The sequence below is a fragment of the Bombina bombina genome, chromosome 1, assembly GCF_027579735.1.
Source record: "Bombina bombina isolate aBomBom1 chromosome 1, aBomBom1.pri, whole genome shotgun sequence".
In the NCBI taxonomy this organism is placed as follows: Eukaryota; Metazoa; Chordata; class Amphibia; order Anura; family Bombinatoridae; genus Bombina; species Bombina bombina.
Window position 1 is genome coordinate 94,684,643 of NC_069499.1, and position 25,427 is coordinate 94,710,069.

General features: G+C 37.6%; 1 protein-coding gene across 1 annotated transcript in view; it reads left to right on the plus strand.

Annotated features, from left to right (window-relative positions):
* The window catches only part of PRIMA1 (proline rich membrane anchor 1), a 162,214-nt gene that overhangs the window by 58,294 nt on the left and 78,493 nt on the right, over positions 1 to 25,427 (plus strand). The window lies entirely within an intron of this gene.

Below are 25,427 nucleotides of genomic sequence, written 5' to 3' on the forward strand. Positions count from 1 at the left end.
TATTTTGGGGGGGTTTGTTATTTTATTAGGGGGCTTAGATTAGGTGTAAGTAGCTTAAAATTGTTGTAATATTTGTAAAATGTTTGTAACTTATTTTTTATTTTTTGTAACTTAGCTTTTTTTATTTTTTGTACTTTAGTTAGTTTATGTAATTGTATTTAATTGTAGTTATTTGTAGGTAGTTTATTTAATTAATTTAATGATAGTGTAGTATTAGGTTTAATTGTAACTTAGGTTAGGATTTATTTTACAGGTAATTTTGTATTTCTTTTAGCTAGGTAGTTATTAAATAGTTAATAACTATTTAATAACTATTCTAACTAACTAAAATAAATACAAAGTTACCTGTAAAATAAATATAAATCCTAAGATAGCTACAATATAATTATTATTTATATTGTAGCTATATTAGGGTTTATTTTACAGGTAAGTATTTAGTTTTAAATAGGAATAATTTATTAAAGTATAGTGTAGTGTTAGGTGTAATTATAACTTAGGTTAGTTTTTATTTTACAGGTAAATTTCAGTTTATTTTAGCTAGGTAAGCTATTAAATAGTTAATAACTATTTAATAGCTATTGTACCTAGTTAAAATAAATTGAAAGTTGCCTGTAAAATAAAAATAAATCCTAAAATAGCTAGAATATAATTATTATTTATATTGTAGCTATATTAGGGTTTATTTTACAGGTAAGTATTTAGTTTTAAATAGGATTCATTTAGTTAATAATAGAAATATTATTTAGATTTATTTAATTAATATTTAAGTTAGGGGGGTGTTAGGGTTAGTGTTAGACTTAGGTTTAGGGGTTAATAATTTTATTACAGTGGCGGCGGTGTAGGGGGGGCAGGATAGGGGTTAATAAATTTATTATAGGTGGCGACGGTGTAGGGGGGGCAGGATAGGGGTTAATACATTTAATATAGGTTGCGGCGGGTTCAGGGAGCGGCGGTTTAGGGGTTAAACTATTTATTTATCTGCGGCGAGGTGCGGGATCAGCAGGATAGGGGTTAATAACTTTATTATAGAGGGCGACGGTATAGGGGGGGCAGGATAGGGGTTACTAGGTATAATGTAGGTGGCAGCGGTGTCCGGGAGCGGCGGTTTAGGGGTTAATACATTCATAAGAGTTGCGGCGGGGTCTGGAAGCAGCGGTTTAGGGGTTAATACAATTATAAGACTTGCGGCGGGGTCTAAGAGCGGCGGTTTAGGGGTTAGTAACTTTATTTAGTTGCGGGGGGCTCCGGAGGTGCCGGTATAGGGGTTAGAGCAGTGTAGTTTAGTGTGAGTGCTTAGTGACAGGCTAGCAAGAAAGCTGTCAAACAGCCGAAGAGCAGCGAGATCGGATGAGTGATAACTCTCACAGTCCGCTGCTCATCGCCCCGCGGCTTTTTGACAGTTTTTTTTGATAACTTAGGCGTATTTTTTCAGGTCCGCGGCGGCGAAGGTAGGAGAGCTTAGGCGGGCGTATTGAGCCGGCGAAGGCAGGAAAGTTGACAAGATGATAACTACCCCCCACTATGTCCCAGATTTTCTGGACAGTGTCCAGTTATTGGCAGAAGAGTAAAATAATGTTCCAAATGTACTAGACAATGTTCTCTTACCTGCAGATTTTGCGAGATAATTGTTCTGTTATTTGCAGAAATTTAAAACAATGCAGTATATATATATATATATATATATATATATATATATATATATTGTTAGTCTGTTACATTTTGCTATCAGCTAAAACCTGTTGTTTTGTATATGAACAATGGCATTTTGTCTGGCATTTATTTGCCTACAAGTTTTTTGGAAAATGACCACGAGAGATGGACACACAGGCTCGGAAATACCTGCACAATAAAAAATTGCAACAGATAAGAGATTTTGGATGGTCAATTTTGAGAAATATGTCATACTGTGCCTTCATTTGCATATTTGATAGTGCCAACAACAGAGAGGTCTACTATATTTCAGTGAGTTACCCACACAAATTATATATTGTTTTTTTTTTTTCAAGCAGATTCAGGATATGCCAATATTATATGTATAATTCATGGCATTTGGTTGCGGCCCAAACTGTAAAAAATATCTATGTATCATTTTTGGGTAGATTTTAGTAAATAATATTGAAAATGGCCCAGTGACCACTGCTGTTACTGTGATTTCCTGACTAAATTGTCATCAAGGGTTGCCACAAGGGAAATAGGGGCCCATATGGGCTTTTGGGGGTTATACTATAGATTAGAGATGCCTCATTGTGCAATACAGAAATTAAAGGTTTTTTTGCAAGGTGTGTACTGTAACTACAGTGATCACCTGACTATACATACAAAATCCATACATTTTTTTAATAGAGGAACTTGTCTACTGGAAAATAATAAATTGAATTAGCAGTCTCTAGACATAATTAGTTTTTTTCTTTGTGAATATAGTGTACTAATACTAACTTAATCCCTTTGAGTTTCTTTTACTTTATTTCTAAAAGATCTCTTTCAAAAGAGGGATATTGGAGCTTTGTAACTGCTATGAGAGCTGAAATTGAGGGGTTAGAAAAACCTTCCCCCATCCATCTCCCTTGCAGCTACCGGTGAATCATGGCTCAGCCCTTTTGTGATGTAACCACATGCGTATGTGGTGACTTTGGCCAGCACTCCCAGTGCAGCCTACTATGCCACCAACGATCCCCGGCCTGTAGAGCGGGGGATTGCCAAAAACAGCATTTGAATGGTGATCCCCCTACATGACGAAAAGGTTGTTATGCGCAGGATGAGCTATAGCTTATCCTGCGCCTACAAAAGGGTTTAAAATTTATAGGGTTATTATATTAAGAACTTGTTTCTAACCTTTTTTTCTTTGGTAGGCTCAGGAGTAATAATGCAACAAAGGGAGCTAGCTGAACACATTTGGTGAGCCAATTACAATAGGCATGTATGAGCCACCAATCACCAGCTAGATCCCAGTAGTGCACTGCTGTTCCTAGGCCTACCTAAGCAAATTTAATTATAGAAATAAATTGGAAAGTTGTTTAAAATTGCACACTGTATAGGAATCATGAAAGTTTCATTTTTACTTTACTGTGCCTTTAAGTTCACCTGCCACCCTTAACAGGGCCGGCTCAACCATGAGACTTGACAAGGGGCAGCAGTTTAGTGACTAAGTCAGTCACTGTCAGTCCCAGACCACTCCTGTCCTGTGTCTCCGTGGGAGAAGTAGCAGGCTACCAGCAGCATAACCTTATCATGCACAAAAACAGGGGTGACATGTCAAGAAAGGACAAAGGCATTATTTTCCTAATGTCCTTGTCACTTACTGCACAATTGTGCATAAGCATTTGTTGCATGCAGGTAGGTAGGCAGGCTTAGTAAAGTCAAAGACCAGACTAGTAGGTTGGTATGCTAATCAGTAATGTTACTACCGGGGGGTGTCATTGCATTCTTGGGCACAATTTCTTGAGCCGGCCCTGTCCCTCAGGTGCTGCAAAACACAATGGCCCATATTTATCAAGCTCCGTACGGAGCTTGAAGGGCCGTGTTTCTGGCGAGTCTTCAGACTCGCCAGAAACACAAGTTATGAAGCAGCAGTCTAAAGACCGCTGTTCCATAACCTGTCCGCCTGCTCTGAGGAATCGCTGGAAATCAACCCGATCAAGTACAATCGGGTTGATTGACAGTTCCCCGCTGGTGGCCGCGAGTCAGCAGGAGGGCGGCGTTGCACCAGCAGCTCTTGTGAGCTGCTGGTGCAATGTTAAATGCGGAGAGCGTATTGCTCTCCGCATTTAGTGAGGTCTTGCGGACCTGATCCGCACTGTCGGATCAGGTCCGCAAGACCTTTGATAAATAGAGGCCAATATATCAAGTGCAGCAGCTAACGTACTTGGTGCATTTTTATATTTGCTTCATGTTTATTTGTGACCTTCTTGCGTGGACTGGAGCCATTAAAAAGTTTTAAACAGAAGGGTGACTTGTAGCTTAAAGGGACATAAAACCACAAATATTTCTTTTATTATAAAGACAAAGCATACATTTTTTTTTAAAGTTTTCAATTTACTTCTGTTATCAAATTTGATTAATTTCTCATGTTATTCTTTGTTGAGGGGATACCTAGATATGTAGTGTGCACATGTCTAGAGCAAGACATAGCAGGAAGTAGTGCTGCCATCTAGTGCTTTTGTTAATGTAAAACATTCTTGCAAAACTGCTGCCAAATAGTGCACACTCCTGAACTTACCTCCCTGCTTTTCATCAAAGGATAACAAGAAAATTAAGACAATTTGATAATAGAAGTAAATTGGGGAGTTGTATAAAATTGTATGTTCTTTCTGAATCATGAAAGAATAAAATTGGGTTTAATGTCCCTTTAAAACTCAGTCATTGGGGTATATTTATCAATGTGCGAGTGGACATGATACGAAGTAGCGAATCATGTCCGCTGGACATCGCTACACATCGATAAATGCATACGCTGTCGGTATTTATCATTGCACCAGCAGTTCTTGTGAACTGCTTGTGCAACGCCGGGGGTGTCTATCAACCCGATCGTATTTGATCAGGTTGATTTCTGTCCGCGGCCTCAGAGCAGGCAGACAAGTTATGGAACAGCGGTCTTTAGACCGCTGCTTCATAACTTCTGTTTCTGACGAGCCTGAAGGTTCGCCAGAAGCAAGGGACCTCAAGTTCCATACGGAGCTTGATAAATATGCCCCTTATTGTGTGATGTTTTGTATATCAGCTCAGTGGTATAATTTTGAAAGTTGTTGAAAGTTGCAATACAGCAACTGTCCATGTGCACATGGTGATCAGTGTAAAATGATAGGCGCAATGTGAGCATGAAGTTATACTAAGAAGACACAACTGTCCATGTGCACATGGTGATCAGTGTAAAATGATAGGCGCATTGTGAGCATGAAGTTATAATAAGAAGACACAACTGTCCATGTGCACATGGTGATCAGTGTAAAATGATAGGCGCAATGTGAGCATGAGGTTATACTAAGAAGACACAACTGTCCATGTGCACATGGTGATCAGTGTAAAATGATAGGAGCAATGTGAGCATGAGGTTATACTAAGAAGACACAACTGTCCATGTGCACATGGTGATCAGTGTAAAATGATAGGCGCAATGTGAGCATGAAGTTATACTAAGAAGACACAACTGTCCATGTGCACATGGTGATCAGTGTAAAATGATAGGAGCAATGTGAGCATGAGGTTATACTAAGAAGACACAACTGTCCATGTGCACATGGTGATCAGTGTAAAATGATAGGAGCAATGTGAGCATGAGGGTATACTAAGAAGACACAACTGTCCATGTGCACATGGTGATCAGTGTAAAATGATAGGAGCAATGTGAGCATGAGGTTATACTAAGAAGACACAACTGTCCATGTGCACATGGTGATCAGTGTAAAATGATAGGCGCAATGTGAGCATGAGGTTATACTAAGAAGACACAACTGTCCATGTGCACATGGTGATCAGTGTAAAATGATAGGAGCAATGTGAGCATGAGGTTATACTAAGAAGACACAACTGTCCATGTGCACATGGTGATCAGTGTAAAATTATAGGAGCAATGTGAGCATGAGGTTATACTAAGAAGACACAACTGTCCCCATTCCAATGCATCATTTTGCCATACAAAGGCTTTGTAATGAACAGGGGTGGCTTTTAGCTTCCTTATCTTTATAGGATTCCAATCCATTTGAATGATTTAGACTGCCTGAATTCAGAGATCCCAGCTGTTCCTTACAATGAGGTATTACCAGAAGCAAGGGACCTCAAGTTCCATACGGAGCTTGATAAATATGCCCCTTATTGTGTGATGTTTTGTATATCAGCTCAGTGGTATAATTTTGAAAGTTGTTGAAAGTTGCAATACAGCAACTGTCCATGTGCACATGGTGATCAGTGTAAAATGATAGGCGCAATGTGAGCATGAAGTTATACTAAGAAGACACAACTGTCCATGTGCACATGGTGATCAGTGTAAAATGATAGGCGCATTGTGAGCATGAAGTTATAATAAGAAGACACAACTGTCCATGTGCACATGGTGATCAGTGTAAAATGATAGGCGCAATGTGAGCATGAGGTTATACTAAGAAGACACAACTGTCCATGTGCACATGGTGATCAGTGTAAAATGATAGGAGCAATGTGAGCATGAGGTTATACTAAGAAGACACAACTGTCCATGTGCACATGGTGATCAGTGTAAAATGATAGGAGCAATGTGAGCATGAAGTTATACTAAGAAGACACAACTGTCCATGTGCACATGGTGATCAGTGTAAAATGATAGGCGCAATGTGAGCATGAAGTTATACTAAGAAGACACAACTGTCCATGTGCACATGGTGATCAGTGTAAAATGATAGGAGCAATGTGAGCATGAGGTTATACTAAGAAGACACAACTGTCCATGTGCACATGGTGATCAGTGTAAAATGATAGGAGCAATGTGAGCATGAGGGTATACTAAGAAGACACAACTGTCCATGTGCACATGGTGATCAGTGTAAAATGATAGGAGCAATGTGAGCATGAGGTTATACTAAGAAGACACAACTGTCCATGTGCACATGGTGATCAGTGTAAAATGATAGGCGCAATGTGAGCATGAGGTTATACTAAGAAGACACAACTGTCCATGTGCACATGGTGATCAGTGTAAAATGATAGGAGCAATGTGAGCATGAGGTTATACTAAGAAGACACAACTGTCCATGTGCACATGGTGATCAGTGTAAAATTATAGGAGCAATGTGAGCATGAGGTTATACTAAGAAGACACAACTGTCCCCATTCCAATGCATCATTTTGCCATACAAAGGCTTTGTAATGAACAGGGGTGGCTTTTAGCTTCCTTATCTTTATAGGATTCCAATCCATTTGAATGATTTAGACTGCCTGAATTCAGAGATCCCAGCTGTTCCTTACAATGAGGTATTACCATATGTTGGGGGGCCCCCCTATCCCCCCAGTTGTTTGCCTATTAGGGTAAGTGTCTTGGTTTTCAATGTTAATGGCTGTACAACTCTGTCAACTCACACAAAACACCAGTGGGACACCACCCTCATGTCTCTTATCTTCTTAGTCCTGAAAAGCCTCTACCAAATGTTGGGAATGAGAAAGTACAAAAAAAACAAACAAACATTGAACATACTTACACGTTGATGAAGTTAACAAGCAAAATTGAGAGAAATAGTTTTTTTGTGGTGCTTTCTGCAGCTACTTAATTCAATATTGGTGATGTCTGCCTAATTTATTTAAAGGATTTTTTCCCTTAAAGTTATATAAAACCCAAAGGGCCAGATTACGAGTGGAGCGCTATTTCGCATTTTTGCTTGCGTGCTAATTGTGCTAGAAGTATTTTGCGTGCGTCGGGTTGAGCTGTACTGTATATCTGTATATATACAGATATATATAGGAATAGCTATTTATAAATACATAAAACATATTCTGCTATGTACAAAACATTGGGATGTGAAATATTTATGAATATTGCATAAATATGATTTTTCATGTTTTCATCTACTTAATTGCAAAGGGCGCCAATGCACTTCTATATATGTGTACACATGTATGTATGTGTTTTATATGTGTATATATGTCTGTAAATACTGTACATATATATATATATATATAAATACATATTTAAACACACACTTATATATATACGTATATATTCATACATATACATATTTAGACATGTATATGTATGTATCTCTATGTTAAAGCCCTTTGTCTGCCTTTTTCTCCTAGCATCTCATTTATTTGAGCCCTTATAACTTTTTTGTGCAATATTATTTTTAATAACTTTATTTTATTAGATGGTGTTATTATGAGTGTAACTGTACTCTGTAATGTATTTTTAGTGTGTTTTGTGACACTTTTTAGTTTTGCAAAACAATTAACCAGAGTTATGAGGTTGCAGTAGTCCTTCTAGCGTAAATTGAGATTGTGCTCACGCATTCTTATTTAATTTCAACCTGTAATGCGAGCTCAAACTAACTTGCGCACAAACCAACGCAAAAACCCATAATCTGGCCCAAACGGTTTCTTTCATGATTCAGATAGAGCATGTGATTTTAAACAACTTTCCTCGGCCCTGAGTTGGAAAGTTGAGAGTAACATTTAAAATGCTTCCAAAGCGCATCTGCTGTGCATCGTTAGATATTATAAATGTTGGAAGGGTAAACTTTTACTTTGAAAAAAAACTAAAACTTGTGTAACACTTATTGTACATGAAAAAGTCCCCTGAAATCTAACCTACAAAACACTTGCAGTCTATTTCTTGCACTTTTTATCTTCTTTTTAAACCTTAACCCAACCTCTCCCACACACAGAGTGGACATAACACTTTCCCAGGGGTCCAATATAAGTCTAAAAATGACCATGCACCTTAGTTTAGGACTAAGGGTCAGCATAAATTGCATTTGGAGTGAAAATATTTGCCCAAGAGGTATCATTAACTGGCTTTGTCATGATCACCACTAGGGATGGGCGAATGTGTTTATATCCGAATTCGAATGTTAGAACGAATGTTATTGTAGAAATTCGATTTACATAATAGAATGTTGATAAGAACGAATATTCTTAAAAATTCGATTTTCGAATGTTATTTACAGTTTTCGAATGTCACATTTGAATTCGAATGTTACATTCGAATATCACATTCGAATTCGAATATTACATTTATAAAACACAATTGTAGACTAGAAACACTATTTCGAATGTCACATTCGAATCGAATATCACATTCGAATCGAATGTCACATTCGAATTTGAATATTACATTTATAAAACACAGTATTAGACTAGAAATACTATTTCGAATTCGAATGTCACATTCGAATTGAATATCACATTCGAATCGAATATCACATTTAAAACACAGTATTAGACTAGAAATACTATTTCAAATTCGAATGTGACATTCTAGCATTCAGATTCGAATATTACATTAATTAAACACAGTTGTAGACTAGAAATACTATTAGAAATTTGAATGTCACATTCGAATTCGAATGTCACATTCGAATTCGAATATTACATTTCGAAATTGAATGAATACATAGCTAAACATTCTATTATTTGAACGAATATTTTCGAATTTTATTGAAAAATTCGAAAACGAAAATTCAAAAATAGAATGTTAGAATGTTATAGAAACATTCGAAATTTGATTCGAACGAACGAATGTATCAAAATTCGTTTTAAATTTCGAATTTTTAGAAACATTTGCCCATCCCTAATCACCACTAGAGTACTCTAAACACCAGGGGGTCGATCCGATAAAAATCCTCGCCCGCAAAAGCTGGCGACGCCAATATTTGCGCTGGTTTGGTATCACATATACGGCGTAACCTAGAAGTTACGCGCGTATATTTCTTCCGTCGCCCGTAGTTTTTTGGGCCATAGGCAGGTATACTAAACCAGCGCAGTTTGGTATCCAATATACAGCGTAAGGACTTACATGGTGAAAATGGAGAAATCTTACTCCATTTTCACCTCGCCACAAAAAGCAGCCGTAAGAAGCCTTACGCTGACTATTGGAGCCCCGTAACTCCCTAAACTAGCTGCTAAATAAACCTAACACCTAACGCATGCGCAATGTCTATCTACCTGTCAACCGCGATCTGCTAAATAAAACCTAACACCTAACGCATGCGCAATGTCTATCTACCTGTGAACCGCGATCCCCCGCTGCAATCCCTAATAAAGTATTTAACCCCTAAACCGCCGCCATCTGCATAAACTAACCCCCTACTGTGAGCCCCTAAAACCGCCACCATCTAACTGATCTATCCCCTAATGTGAACCCCTAAAACCACCGCCATCTACCTGATCTATCCCCTAATCTGACCCCTTACACCGCCGCCAGCTATATTAATATTATTAACCCCTAATCTAATATCCATAAAGTAATAAGCTCTATTACCAGCCCTTAAAAGGGCCTTTTGCGGGGCTTTGCCCCAAAGTTAACAGCTCTTTTGCCCTATAACCTGCCCTCCCTACACCGCCGCCACCTATATTAATGGTATTAACCCCTAATGTAAGCCCCTTACACCGCCACCATCTATATTAAAATTATTAACCCCTAATTTAATCTACCTACCCCGCCGCCAGCTATATTATCTATATTAACCCTAAGTATATTATAGTTAATATAGTTATTACATTATATATATTAACTATATTAACCCTAATTATATTAGGGTTAATATAGTTACTATAGTATTTATATTAACTATATTAACTCTATCTAACCCTAACACCCCTAACTAAATTCTTATTAAATAAATCTAATTCATATTATAAACTAAAATATTCCTATTTAAATCTAAATACTTACCTATAAAATAAACCCTAAGATAGCTACAATATAATTAATAATTACATTGTAGCTATGTTAGGGTTTATATTTATTTTACAGGTAAATTGTTAATTATTTTAACTAGGTACAATAGCTATTAAATAGTTATTAACTATTTAATAGCTACCTATTTAAAATAATTACCCAATTACCTGTAAAATAAATCCTAACCTAAGTTACAAATACACCTACACTATCAATAAATTAAATAAACTACAAATATCTATCTAAAAATACAATTAAATAAACTAAACTAAATTACAAAAAAAACAAACACTAAATTACAAAAAATAAAAAAAAGATTACAAGATTTTTAAGCTAATTACACCTATTCTAAGCCCCCCTAATAAAATAATAAACCCCCAAAATAAAAAAATTCCCTACCCTATTCTAAATTAAAAATAGTTCCAAGCTCTTTTTACCTTACCAGCCCTTAAAAGGGCCTTTTGTGGGGGCATGCCCCAAAGAAAACCGCTCTTTTGCCTGAAAAAAAAACACAATACCACCCCCCAACATTACAACCCACCACCCACATACCCCTAATCTAACCCAAACCCCCCTTAAATAAACCTAACACTACCCCCCTGAAGATCTCCCTACCTTGTATTCACCCCGCCGGGCAGAACTCTTCATCCGATCCGGGCGATGTCCAATCAAGCGGCAAAGAAGAATTCTTCATCCCGGCGATGTCTTTCTCCAAGCGGCAGCAAAGTCTTCTTCCATCCGGCAGCATCTTCCATCAAGCGGGATCTTCAATCTTCATTCATCGCTCCTCCGACGCGGAGCATCCATCCCAGCCGACGACTGAACGACGAATGAGGTACCTTTAAATGACGTCATCCAAGATGGCGTCCGTCGAATTCCGATTGGCTGATAGGATTCTATCAGCCAATCGGAATTAAAGGGACACTCAATCAAAATTAAACTTTCATTATTCAGATAGAGCATGCCATTTTAAACAACTTTCCAATTTACTTCCATTAACTAAATGTGCACAGTCTTTTTATATTTACACGTTTTGAGTCACCAGCTCATACTGAGCATGTGCAAGAATAAGTGTGTATGCATTTGTGAATGGCTGATGGCTGTCACATGGTACGTGTATGCATTTGTGATTGGCTGATGGCTGTCACATGGTACAGGGGGAGTGGAAAAAGACATAACTTTTAAAATTGTCAGAAACAAAAATGTACTACTCATTTGAAGTTCAGACTAAGTACTATTGCATTGTCTTGTTATCTTGCATTTGTTGATTATGCAAATCTACTGTGTTGACTGGTCCTTTAAGGTAGAAAAATCTGATTGGCTGATTGAATCAGCCAATCAGATTCAAGTTCAATCAGCCAATCAGATTTTTCTACCTTAATTCCGATTGGCTGATAGAATCCTATCAGCCAATCGGAATTCGATTCCATCTTGGATGACGTCATTTAAAGATACCTCATTCGTCGTTCAGTCGTCGGCCGGGATGGATGCTCCGCGTCGGAGGAGCGATGAATGAAGATTGAAGATGCCGCTTGATGGAAGATGCTGCCGGATGGAAGAAGACTTTGCTGCCGCTTGGAGAAAGACATCGCCGGGATGAAGAATTCTTCTTTGCCGCTTGATTGGACATCGCCCGGATCGGATGAAGAGTTCTGCCCGGCGGGGTGAATACAAGGTAGGGAGATCTTCAGGGGGGTAGTGTTAGGTTTATTTAAGGGGGGTTTGGGTTAGATTAGGGGTATGTGGGTGGTGGGTTGTAATGTTGGGGGGTGGTATTGTGTTTTTTTTTCAGGCAAAAGAGCAGTTTTCTTTGGGGCATGCCCCCACAAAAGGCCCTTTTAAGGGCTGGTAAGGTAAAAGAGCTTTGAACTATTTTTAATTTAGAATAGGGTAGGGCATTTTTTTATTTTGGGGGTTTATTATTTTATTAGGGGGGCTTAGAATAGGTGTAATTAGCTTAAAAATCTTGTAATCTTTTTTTTATTTTTTGTAATTTAGTGTTTGTTTTTTTTTGTAATTTAGTTTAGTTTATTTAATTATATTTTTAGATAGATATTTGTAGTTTATTTAATTTATTGATAGTGTAGGTGTATTTGTAACTTAGGTTAGGATTTATTTTACAGGTAATTGGGTAATTATTTTAAATAGGTAGCTATTAAATAGTTAATTATTAACTATTTAATAGCTACCTATTATACCTAGTTACAATAATTAACAATTTACCTGTAAAATAAATATAAACCCTAACATAGTTACAATGTAATTATTAATTATATTGTAGCTATCTTAGGGTTTATTATATAGGTAAGTATTTAGATTTAAATAGGAATATTTTAATTAATAATATTATTAGATTTATTTTAATAAGAGTTTAGTTAGGGATGTTAGAGTTAGATAGGGTTATTATACTTAATATATATATATATATATATATATATATATATATATATATATATATAATAACGATATTAACTATATTAACCCTAATAGAATTAGGGTTAATATAGTTAATATAGCTGGCGGCGGTGTAGGGGGATTAGATTAGGGGTTAATGTATTTAATATAGCTGGCGGCGGTGTAGGGGGATTAGATTAGGGGTTAATACATTTATTATAGCTGGCGGCTGTGTAGGGGGATTTAGATTAGATGCAAAAGAGCTGTTTACTTTGTGACAAAGCCCCGCCAAAAGCCCTTTTAAGGGCTGGCAAAAGAGCTGAATTCTTTGGGGCATGCCCCGCAAAAAGCCCTTTTAAGGGCTGGCAAAAGAGCAGTTTACTTTGGGGTAATGTCACGCAAAAAGCCCTTTTCAGGGCTATTTGTAGGGTTAGACTTAGGTTTAGTGGTAGGGATAGTTTATTATTTTAGGGGTTAAACAATTTAATATAGATGGCGGCGGGGTAGGGGGATTAGATTAGGGGTTAATAATTTTAAAATAGATGGCGGCGGGGTAAGGGCTCACTTTAGGGGGTAGGTAAGGTAGATGGCGGCGGTGTTAGGGGCTCACTTTAGGGGGTTATAGATTTAATATAGCTGGCGGGGGGTCCGGGAGCGGCGGTTTAGGGGTTAATAACTTTATTAGGTTGCGGCAGGGTTTGGGAGCGGCGGTTTAGGGGTTAATACATTTTTTATTGTTAGGCTAGTGAGGGGGGATAGCGGATAGAGGGTTAGACGTGTCGGGCTATGTTTAGGAGGCGTGTTAGACAGTGCAGGGGATTTCATACTTTAGTCAGGTTTTGTAGGCGCCGGCAGTTTCTAACGTGGCGCAAGTCACTGGCGACGCCAGAAATTTGTACATCGCTGGTTTATCCGACTTACGGCACGTTAGCAACTGATGGCGCCGTATATTGGATAGCTCTAGATGCGAGCTGAAACTGCGGGCGACGCGGGTTCCCTCGCTTGCGCCGCAAACTACGCCGTATATCGGATCGCGCCCCAGGTACATAAATATATAGATGCAAAAAAAATATTTAGTCACAAAACACGAGCCATACAGAGTGTGCTCTGTTGCTATTTTTGAATCATGCTAATATTTTCTCTGCCAAGTGCACTTTATATTTACTGTAATAACAGAAATAATCCAGTTGAATGCCTTACAGTTCTTGTCAATTAATGCGCTTGTGTATCGTGACTAAACCACTGCAACACTTAATAAATGATTTCCTTCTTGCATCGTCGATCCCAGAACATCATTGGACACGTCAAATTTTGTTCCCTAAATAATGGCAATAAATATTAAATGATCATAACACAGTGTGAAACACATATAATGTACTGATATTACACATTGTTACCATACGTCTGTCAGAAGCAATGGGACTTTGAATTATTTATGACTTGTTATCACAGTTTTTTTTAAGTGTCAGGAGAAACATTATAGTACCACAATTATTCAGATTACAATATAATACTTGGTTAAAACATTCTCAGTAACTGTGGATATATATATATATATATAACATTTTAGACTATTAGACAGTATTTAGGAAAGATTCAGATTATCCTTACAGTAGTTTTAATAATTAGAGGCAGACATGTAGTATTATTAATTTGACGTTAGCTTAATATGTTTAATTACTTTACATATGCTTTTACGACAAAACATATGGCTAGATTACGAGTTTTGCGTTATGAGCGGCTCGGTGCTAACTTGCAAGCTATTTCCACCGCTCACCTCCCTATAGCGATGCTATCACAGGTTTGCAAAAACCCGGCGTTAGCAGGCAATATTGCAGTGTTGACCAAAATTGAGCTCCATACCGCACACAAATACCAGCGCTGCTTTGAGCTGGTTTTACGTGCTCGTGCACAATTTCCCCATAGACATCAATGGGGAGAGCCGGCTAAAAAAAAGCCTAACATGCAATAAAGGAGCGTAAAGCTGCGTAACGCAGCCCCATTGATTCCTATGGGGAAAGAAAACTTATGTTTACACCTAACACCCTAACATAAACCCCGAGTCTAAACGCCCATAATCTGTTGCCCCTGACATCGCCAACAACTACATTACACTTATTAACCCCTAATCTGCCGCCCCCGACACCGCCGACACCTACATTACAATTATTAACCCCCTAATCTGTCGCCCCCAATGTCGCCGCCACCTACATTACAGTTATTAACCCCTAATCTGCCGCCCCCAACATCGCCAACACCTACATTACACTTATTAACCCCTAATCTGCCGCCCCCAACGTCGCTGCTACTATACTAAAGTTATTAAACCCTAAGTCTAACCCTAACCCTAACACCCACTAACTTTAATATAATTAAAATAAATCTAAATAAAAATTACTATCATTACCTAACTAATTCCTATTTAAAACTAAATACTTACCTATAAAATAAACCCTAAGCTAGCTACAATATAACTAATAGTTACATTGTATCTATCTTAGGTTTTATTTTTATTTCACAGGCAAGTTTGTATTTATTTTAACTATTGGAACAGCCAATAGAATGCAAGCTTAATCCTATTAGCTGATTGGATAGGATTTTTTTCACCTTTAATTCCAATTGGCGGATAGAATTCTATCAGCCAATCGGAATTCAAGGGACGCCATCTTGGATGAAGTCATTTAAAGGAACCTTCAGTGTATGGCTGGAACCGTATGAAGAAGATGCTCCGTGCCGGATGTCTTGAAGATGGAGCTGCTCCGCGTCGGAAGGATAAAGATAGAAGATGCCGTCTGGATGAAGACTTCTGCCCGCCTGGAGGACCACTTCTTTCCGCTTGGATGAAGACTTCTCCTGGCTTTCATTTCTTGTGAAATGCTTGGGCAATGCTACCCCCTGCACATTCGCCGTCAATCGGTCACTAGCAGGTGGTGTCAATCAACCCGATCGTATTGGATTGGGATGAATGCAGTCTGCCACCTAAAAGGTAGAAAAGTTAAGGAGCATCGGTCTTATGACGGCGAGCTGGAAACTATGGTGTAAAAAGCAGCATCCGCTGCTTATTAAATCTACCCCAAAGCCTTTATTTTAGCTTGATAAAAAAATATAGCAATGCAGCAATAAACACCTTTCTGTCTGCATTGTGAAGCGTTGGCTAATTGCTCTAATTATCTGTTTTACTGCTGGGCCACTCACAAAACTGACCTTAGAGGGGACACTGGTGGGCAACCATCCCACACCATGATAATTCTGCATTTTTCAGGAAGGTTGTAAGGTATTCTAATTTGTTAGTGCATTTAACTTTTGCATTAATGTCTCTTAACAAACAATAATGACTGTTGATCTACAAATACAGGAATCGATACACCGAACAAAACAACTAGCAAAATTCCAAATGGTGGATTGTGCTTTTTTTTTTAAACCTTACATCACATCCCTATTACCTCCACAGCCAATCAGACACATTGACAAGATGACTAACATGCAACATGCCCCCTATCAGTGAGTGCTTCCTTTTGTAGTGGTTAATTGAGTTAATAAAGTCGTGTGGGTCTTTGCAATTGGATAGAGTGAGGTTTATTTATTTTTTAAATAACTTTTTAATGTAATTTACTAATAGCTATAAATTGGTATTGATATCTGTATTGGGTTGGTAGTTGTCATATACAGGGAGTGCAGAATTATTAGGCAAGTTGTATTTTTGAGGATTAATTTTATTATTGAACAACAACCATGTTCTCAATGAACCCAAAAAACTCATTAATATCAAAGCTGAATATTTTTGGAAGTAGTTTTTAGTTTGTTTTTAGTTTTAGCTATTTTAGGGGGATATCTGTGTGTGCAGGTGACTATTACTGTGCATAATTATTAGGCAACTTAACAAAAAACAAATATATACCCATTTCAATTATTTATTTTTACCAGTGAAACCAATATAACATCTCAACATTCACAAATATACATTTCTGACATTCAAAAACAAAACAAAAACAAATCAGTGACCAATATAGCCACCTTTCTTTGCAAGGACACTCAAAAGCCTGCCATCCATGGATTCTGTCAGTGTTTTGATCTGTTCACCATCAACATTGCGTGCAGCAGCAACCACAGCCTCCAAGACACTGTTCAGAGAGGTGTACTGTTTTCCCTCCTTGTAAATCTCACATTTGATGATGGACCACAGGTTCTCAATGGGGTTCAGATCAGGTGAACAAGGAGGCCATGTCATTAGATTTTCTTCTTTTATACCCTTTCTTGCCAGCCACGCTGTGGAGTACTTGGACGCGTGTGATGGAGCATTGTCCTGCATGAAAATCATGTTTTTCTTGAAGGATGCAGACTTCTTCCTGTACCACTGCTTGAAGAAGGTGTCTTCCAGAAACTGGCAGTAGGACTGGGAGTTGAGCTTGACTCCATCCTCAACCCGAAAAGGCCCCACAAGCTCATCTTTGATGATACCAGCCCAAACCAGTATTCCACCTCCACCTTGCTGGCGTCTGAGTCGGACTGGAGCTCTCTGCCCTTTACCAATCCAGCCACGGGACCATCCATCTGGCCCATCAAGACTCACTATCATTTCATCAGTCCATAAAACCTTAGAAAAATCAGTCTTGAGATATTTCTTGGCCCAGTCTTGACGTTTCAGCTTGTGTGTCTTGTTCAGTGGTGGTCGTCTTTCCGCCTTTCTTACCTTGGCCATGTCTCTGAGTATTGCACACCTTGTGCTTTTGGGCACTCCAGTGATGTTGTAGCTCTGAAATATGGCCAAACTGGTGGCAAGTGGCATCTTGGCAGCTGCACGCTTGACTTTTCTCAGTTCATGGGCAGTTATTTTGCGCCTTGGTTTTTCCACACGCTTCTTGCGACCCTGTTGACTATTTTGAATGAAAGGCTTGATTGTTCGATGATCACGCTTCAGAAGCTTTGCAATTTTAAGAGTGCTGCATCCCTCTGCAAGATATCTCACTATTTTTTACTTTTCTGAGCCTGTCAAGTCCTTCTTTTGACCCATTTTACCAAAGGAAAGGAAGTTGCCTAATAATTATGCACACCTGATATAGGGTGTTGATGTCATTAGACCACACCCCTTCTCATTACAGAGATGCACATCACCTAATATGCTTAATTGGTAGTAGGCTTTCGAGCCTATACAGCTTGGAGTAAGACAACATGCATAAAGAAGATGATGTGGTCAAAATACTCATTTGCCTAATAATTCTGCACACAGTGTACAGTAAATATATTGTATTCATGTTTTTACATTTATATTGATGATCATGACATATTCAGTATCACTGGTTATTTGGCACATACCTATCATCATGAAAAAGGGCCTTTGCTGTTGTCGACATGGGCGGCACCATTTTAGTTTTCTGGTCTGAGCATGTGCAGATCATTGTAGATGTGTTATCAGTCTTTTTGTTGGTGATGGCTGTTAAAAATGATGAGTCCATTTTCTTTACTATATATAGTCGATAAATTACGGTCTGTTGGATTTTGATCACCAAATTCAATGCTGTCCGTTCATCCTGGGAATTTTCTGATATCTGCTCGGATCCAATCTTATAATTTTCAAATATGGAAATGATGTTGTTGTGTCCATTGTAGTTGAAATGATAATGAAATAAAAAGAGATGTAAAACAGCTGAATAACCCAAGCAGCAAGATTAAAATTGCATAGATAAAGTGACATTCAGGAGCCACTAGAGCACAGGTAACATAATCAACTGATGGGTGAGAGCAGTTGCTAAATGATAAGCTATTGTACCTGTGTTCTAGTTCAGATCTGAGGGCTGGAGTTTACAAGCAGTGGCTTAGACTACGGAAGTCAGAGCAAATGAATTAATGAATATTGGTTATGTGGGTGTGTGGCTGTAACTGAGCCTCTATGGCAGTAACCTGTCTTATGAAATTCAAGAAAGAAATTGTTCAAGGTAGGTATCTGAATGTGAAATTTTTCTGATAGCGCTGCTGTGTGATTTGGATGTAACAACTGTAAAATAATAATGATTTTGTATCTTCACCAGAGAGTTTATGGCCCACCATTTAACAAAGCTTAGACAAAGTTCCCAATTAGGGAACCTGTCCACTCAGGATTGAGGTAAATTTGCAGCAGTCACTGTTCATCTGCTGCTGCAGTTATAATTGCACAAGGAAATATATTTCTCGTGCCGCCCCTACTCTAGAATGACCAGATGGAGGCTCCTCTATAGGAGCACTTGAGCACGTGAACCCCCTGACCCCTGATTGAAAAAAAAAAAAAAAGAGTGAGAAATAAATAAAAAAATAATTACATTTTTAAACTTTATTTGCTAACTAAATACAAAAATCCTCCAGGCTCCACTGCAGTTTTGACATAAAAACCTTAAAATTTCCATTTTTAATTCTTTAGGCTGAAGTGGAATGGGCTTTTGCCTAATACTTCTATCTATCGCACATGCTGTGCAGTGTGATAGATAGAAGTATAGGAAAAGCTCTTTCCACTTTAAAACTGCATTGACTGCAGCTCCACCAATAGGCCAGCCCATAGTCTTTTTAATCGCACAGTGTGCGAGAGCCAGCTGTCACGTGACACTCGCACACTAAGAGCTGTGTGTGTGTGGGAGCCTGAGGAGGAGCATCGTGGGCTTCAGGGCGGAACTAACTAACTATCGCGGGCAGTGATGTAATGCAAAGGTCGCCATTGCGACCGGGCCCAGAAGACCACGTTGTAAGGGAAGAACAGCATGGCAACCTCCAGCAAGCGGTGTGTACGGAGAATATTGAGACACATAGTTAGTTGGAAAAAGAGAGGCAATGTTATTACTAGCATAAATATAGTCACATAGAATTGATGTCTATTTCCAAATGCGAGAGCAATCTAGTTAGAGAACCATCCCAAAATCCTGTTACTCTAATGAGCGATCGCTTGCTACTGTGTTGTGTTCAAATGCTTGAAATACCAGAAATGTAGATCTGGGGTTGTTGACTACAGGCTAATGTTCCAGTGCGTATATAAAACAAACCCATGTAAATTACCTGTGAAAACAGTTTTTCTTTTATTGACATTAAACACCGTAAAATAACACGGTTTTATGACAACCAGTGTGGATAATATAACAACTTTACATATTTTAAGCCTTATCGCTAATTGTTAAACAATGGAACTGCACAAAGCAAGTAAGAGCAGAGCAGATAGGGACTCTGGTTGTCGCATGCAGTAACAACCATATGATCAGCGGGGTTGTTTATTCAAATTGTTGTAGCTGAACAGGGAGTCAACAGCACCAGGTGCAAACAAAAATATCATACTGACCACAAATTGCTTTAAGAAAACCATGACATACGTATTGCACTGCCTCTGTGTTGAATATAACAGATAATATCACAAAAACTCATTTCATAAAAATACATATATAACACTAACATAAACATACTGTTTTGACTAAATATTATGTTCATTTGTTGGGAAAAAATGCACAACAATAAACATATGCGTTGAGAATAAATTATGAGCTGCTTGTGATACATCTGCATGCAAAATCAGCAATAATAGAAGTGGGGATGCTCCTGCGGACACCTCTCCTGGATAAGGACCACTTATATATAACATATATTGTCGAGATCTATAAAATCCAATGGGGGAGCTTTAGTGAATCAATCAGTGAGCTGTAGTACAAATGGAAAGCCTGGCTCCTATGACACTGCGATCCGCAGTGTGAATAGACACCATAGAAGTGCTGAGCTGTGTCTGTATAGAGATGTGTGTTATGTGCAGTGCATATAGGAGAATGAGAAAGCTTTTCCCCTATTGTTATCATTGGGTGGATTTATAACTTTTTCTTTCCTGACTAGTATATTTTCCCCATTAATTGTATATAACAGGGGTGAAAAAATAACCCTATTAGTTTACATGTCCTATGGGCTATGCTATTTAATTTCCTATACCATTCACTAAAAGGCAAAGATCAAGGGAAACAAAAAACCCTGATTAATGTGAATAGTCCTTTAAATAATTTAGGAGCCAGTGTCCTTGTATCACCTGATCTTTTCTCTTGAGACTGCCAGTGCCCATATATGATGCAGGGCCAGGAATAGTATTTTATAGTATTTGTTGACACTAAGTGCATCATATTCCTGCATCATATATGAAGGTTGGCAGTCTCAAGAAAAAAGATCAGATGACAAGTAGTGTCACACTTTCAATTACACCTCCATTGTATTCATGTCCGTCAGGGAATATATGGGTAGTAGTAGTACTGACTTAGAGCTTTAGAAATTTCTTCTCTGTCCTGGTTGTCTAGCCCTAGAGGAGCTTTTTCTCTGTCCCTTTCACCTATTCCTCTGTCCATGACCTTGTGTAGTCCTAAAGAGCCTACAGGGATGTTTTCCAAAAAAAATTGCTACTGCTACTCTGAATAAAATTTAAATACATTTATAAATATAAATAAAACAACTATCACTTACATGGGGACTATGGTAATGTTTTTTTATGGGGAACCACATTTTTAATTTCAATTATCCATTTTGCAAAGTCATTTTATGTTTTACTAGAGATTAATTTATTAAATAGAATAGATTAGATTATATACTTTGTGTTAGATTTAGATTTTTTTATTCAATCTTTAAAAGCCAGCAGTAACCTTTGTACATTTTTCTACCCTTTTAATAATACATTTTCTTCTCTCCCTACATTGATTCTAAAAGACTCCTTGTTTTTTGATTGACATGCCTCCTGACTGACATGTATTTAGTACATAAGTACTAAATACATATGTCAGCCAGGCATGTCAATCAAAAAATTTGTAATGCGTGCTAATTATATACAATAATCTTTTACTCTGAAACCCAGTAACTAAGATTAACATTAGACTTATGAGCTGGATCACTAGTGTTTTATGGATGGGTCCTTAGCTAAAGTTGTGGGGTCATTGGTAGTGCATCTTGGGTGTGTTATGGGTGGAGAGAGGCATGTCCTGGGTGGAACTGGGGAAGTGCAATTCACTGCTGCTTTTCATACAGGGGCGTACTGTGTCCTACAAACTAATCAGTCACAAAGTTGAAGTTACGCCGGGTCTGGATATTTCAACAAGACAACGACCAAAAACACTGCTGGTTCAAATGGGCGTGGCTTTCTCAAATAGGCGTGGCTTTCTCAAATGGGCGTGGTTTTCTCAAAGGTGTGTGGCTTTCTCAAAGGGGCAGGGTCTTGTGCACCACCATCTTGAAAATTCACCAGCCGCCACTGACATTATGGCCTGTTAATCACCCTAAACAAACAAGTGTCGAGTATTTTAACTCAGAGATGGCTGAAGGTTAAGAAGTAAAGGTCCTATGTAGGGATGGGCGAATGTTTCACAACATTTCGAAAAATTAAACTAACTTTAACACATTTGTTCGTTCAAATCGAATTTTGAATGTTTACATAACATTCTAACATTCGATTTTTGAATGTTCGGTTTCGAATTTTACGATTACATTCGAAAATATTAGTTTTGAAAAATTCAAATTTATATATTTGTAATAGTATTTCTAATGCTTTCTTTAAATGTAATATTCGAATTATGCAATATTCGAATTTGAAAAATTCGAATTTATATATTTGTAATAGTATATCTATAATGATTTATTTAAATGTAATATTCGAATTATGCAATATTCGAATTCGAAAAATTCGAATTTATATGTTTGTAATAGTATTTCTAATGCTTTCTTTAAATGTAATATGCGAATTATGCAATATTCGATCGAAATAGAAACATTCAAATTGATATATTTGTATCTATTATGTATCAATTTACTAGATTCCCTAACACATGAACTATTGAACTTCTGAATAGTATTTGTTAAATAGAATGTTAAATTTGAAATTTCGAATGTGGACATTCGATCTAATTATAAACATTCAAATTCGAAAGTGACATTCGAAAACTGTAAATAGCATACGATTATAGAATTTTTAAGAATATTCGTTCATATCAACATTTGGATTTGTAATTCGAATTTTGGTAATAACATTCGTTCTAACATTCGAATTCAGACATTTATACTTTCGGCCATCCCTAGTCCTATGACCACAGTAAAAGTTATACATATATGAGGCTGTGGCCTAGTTATGAAAGTCTGGCGGACCTCTCTGAATACGGCGAGCAATACGCTCGCCGTATTCATCATTGCACCAGCAGCTCACAAGAGCTGCTGGTGCAACGCCGCCCCCTGCAGACTCGCGGCCAATGGGCCACCAGCAGGAGGGTGTCAATCAACCTGATCGTACTCGATCGGGTTGTATTGTTGCGATGTGTGTCCGCCTGCTCAGAGCAGGTGGACAGGTTATGCAGCAGCGGTCTTTGTGACCGCTGCTTCATAACTGCTGTTTCTGGCGAGTCTGATGACTCGCCAGAAACACAGGGCATCAAGCTCCTTTCGGAGCTTGATACATATGCCCCTGTATGTTGAAGGGAATATGCACCGTGCAGCCACCTTAACTTGTACCTGGGTGAGAGTCTGAAGAATAACTTTGTATAAAACAGTGACTCCTGTCTCTGCAGTTTCTACTCTATGGTTAGTCTGTTTTCACTATAGTGAAGAGGCTCTATAAAATAACATAGAAACTGGAGTGACTGTAGAGGTTTTTCCAAGCCCAGTTGAAGGGACACTCTACTGAATATTGTTTTATCATTGATCTAAAAGAGAATCATTTAAAAACATAAACAGAAAGATATATATATATATATATATATATATATATATATATATATATATATATATATATATATGCATTTGTCTTTATAAACATTATTTTTATAAAGGTGTATTTTTATTCTTAGCCCTCCTTGCAAAAAATACTGCTCTTTCATATGACTAGTTGAACATTTTGAGTACAATGTCCCTTTAATTTGGAGGAGTGAGTCTGTAAGCCAAATATTTTTCCTTTTATGTTTAGTGAAGCAACAAAATGTTTCCATGCATTCGCAGGCTGACATCTCAAATTAAAGTGCAGATGAAATAAACAATGGGGACTTTAATGCTTTCAATACAGCTCTAATAACTACATCTACATATCAAAGGGAGATCTGAATTAAAGCTCACAGTTTATACTGTAGAATTATTATCTGGGACAGGACAAGAATATATTACAAAATTACATTACTGTTACTAATAATAATAATTTCCAAGTTATACAAATCTGAGATTGTACAAGTGGGGCAGTGGCAGAGATTAAGTAGAAAATCTTTAATGTGATAGAAAAACTCCTGTTCCTATAGACCAATAACAAGGGCTCCTAACACCAATTCTTAGTGAATTAGTTGTATAGAATAGCAGTAGGCATCAAAAGTTGAGGGCCGGGTGTATATTCCCTAATCCCTCTTGAGCATTAGTGGTCTTATATTATTTATTTAACAGGACATTAAAGGGACGTGAAAGTCAAAATTAAACTTTCATGGTTCAGATAAGAGATTTTAGATATGTTACAATTAACTTCTTTTATAAAATTTACTTAAAGGGCCATAATACCCAAATGTTTAAACACTTGAAAGTGATGCAGCATAGCTGTAAAAAGTTGACTAGAAAATATCTCCTGAACATCTCTATGTAAAAAAGAAAGATATTTTACCTCAAAAGTTCCTCAGTAGCCACCTCCCATTGTAAAGGATTTCTAAGCAGAATTTTAGTGTGTCTGTCCTGGGACAGCTGAAAGGATGAGCCTCATATTATTTCACCAATCAGGTAAAGGAAGCTTACTATGAAATATCATGAGAGTTAAGTCAAATCTCATGAGATCACAGTAAGAGTTCATGACCTCAGCACTGCTGATGCTGATTGGCTGCTGTTCATTTCTTCATTTTTATTTTTTTTTATTACCTGCAGCTGGGAGCAGGTGAAGTATAACTTTTTACACAGAACTTACTCTGCTGAGCTGAGGAGATTGTGAGGTAAAATATCTTCCTTTTTTACATAGAGATGCTCAGGTGATATTTTCCTGTCAGCTTTTTACAGCTATACTGCATCAGTTTCAAGTGATTTAGCATATGAGTATTATGTCCCTTTAATGGTATGCTTCGTTAAAAAGCATACCTAGAGCAGGAGCAGCAAAGCACTATGGGAACTATCTAGAACCTTGGATATGTAATCTGAGTGCAATAATAGAAGGGATATTAGCTGTGGTTGAGCAATGTTAATGCACAATTGCACTAATATTGTTGAGCTCCATTTGTAATCTAGGCCTTAATTAGTAGTTATCGACAAGTTGCCTTGTCTCATTTTATTTAGATATTTGTCCATATATGTAACTTAATCAAGCAAAAGTCTGCCAAAAATAGAAGGGTAGGAACACTTTGGGTATTAGAAGCGTAAATCTGATCGGACTAATAAAAAATAGGTATCTACAAATTTATAAAAAGAATGTTGTTAATGATTTTAAGAATTTTTCAATGCTATAAAATCTTTATGGCAAAAATCCCACTCAGATAGAATTTTCTTTGTGTAGTCACAGAAAAAATGTGACTCATCTTGATAAGTACCAGCTCAAACGTTCTGGTTTTCCTGAGCGTAATCCATTTCTCTTAACCTTTTCATCTGATGCATTAGAAGCCAGAGTATCTGTATTAAGAAATCAGATATAAGGCATTAAAAACAGTAATCTTATACACCCACCAAAAGCTTTCAGAAAGCTGTTAAGCAACTAAAGATATTTCTT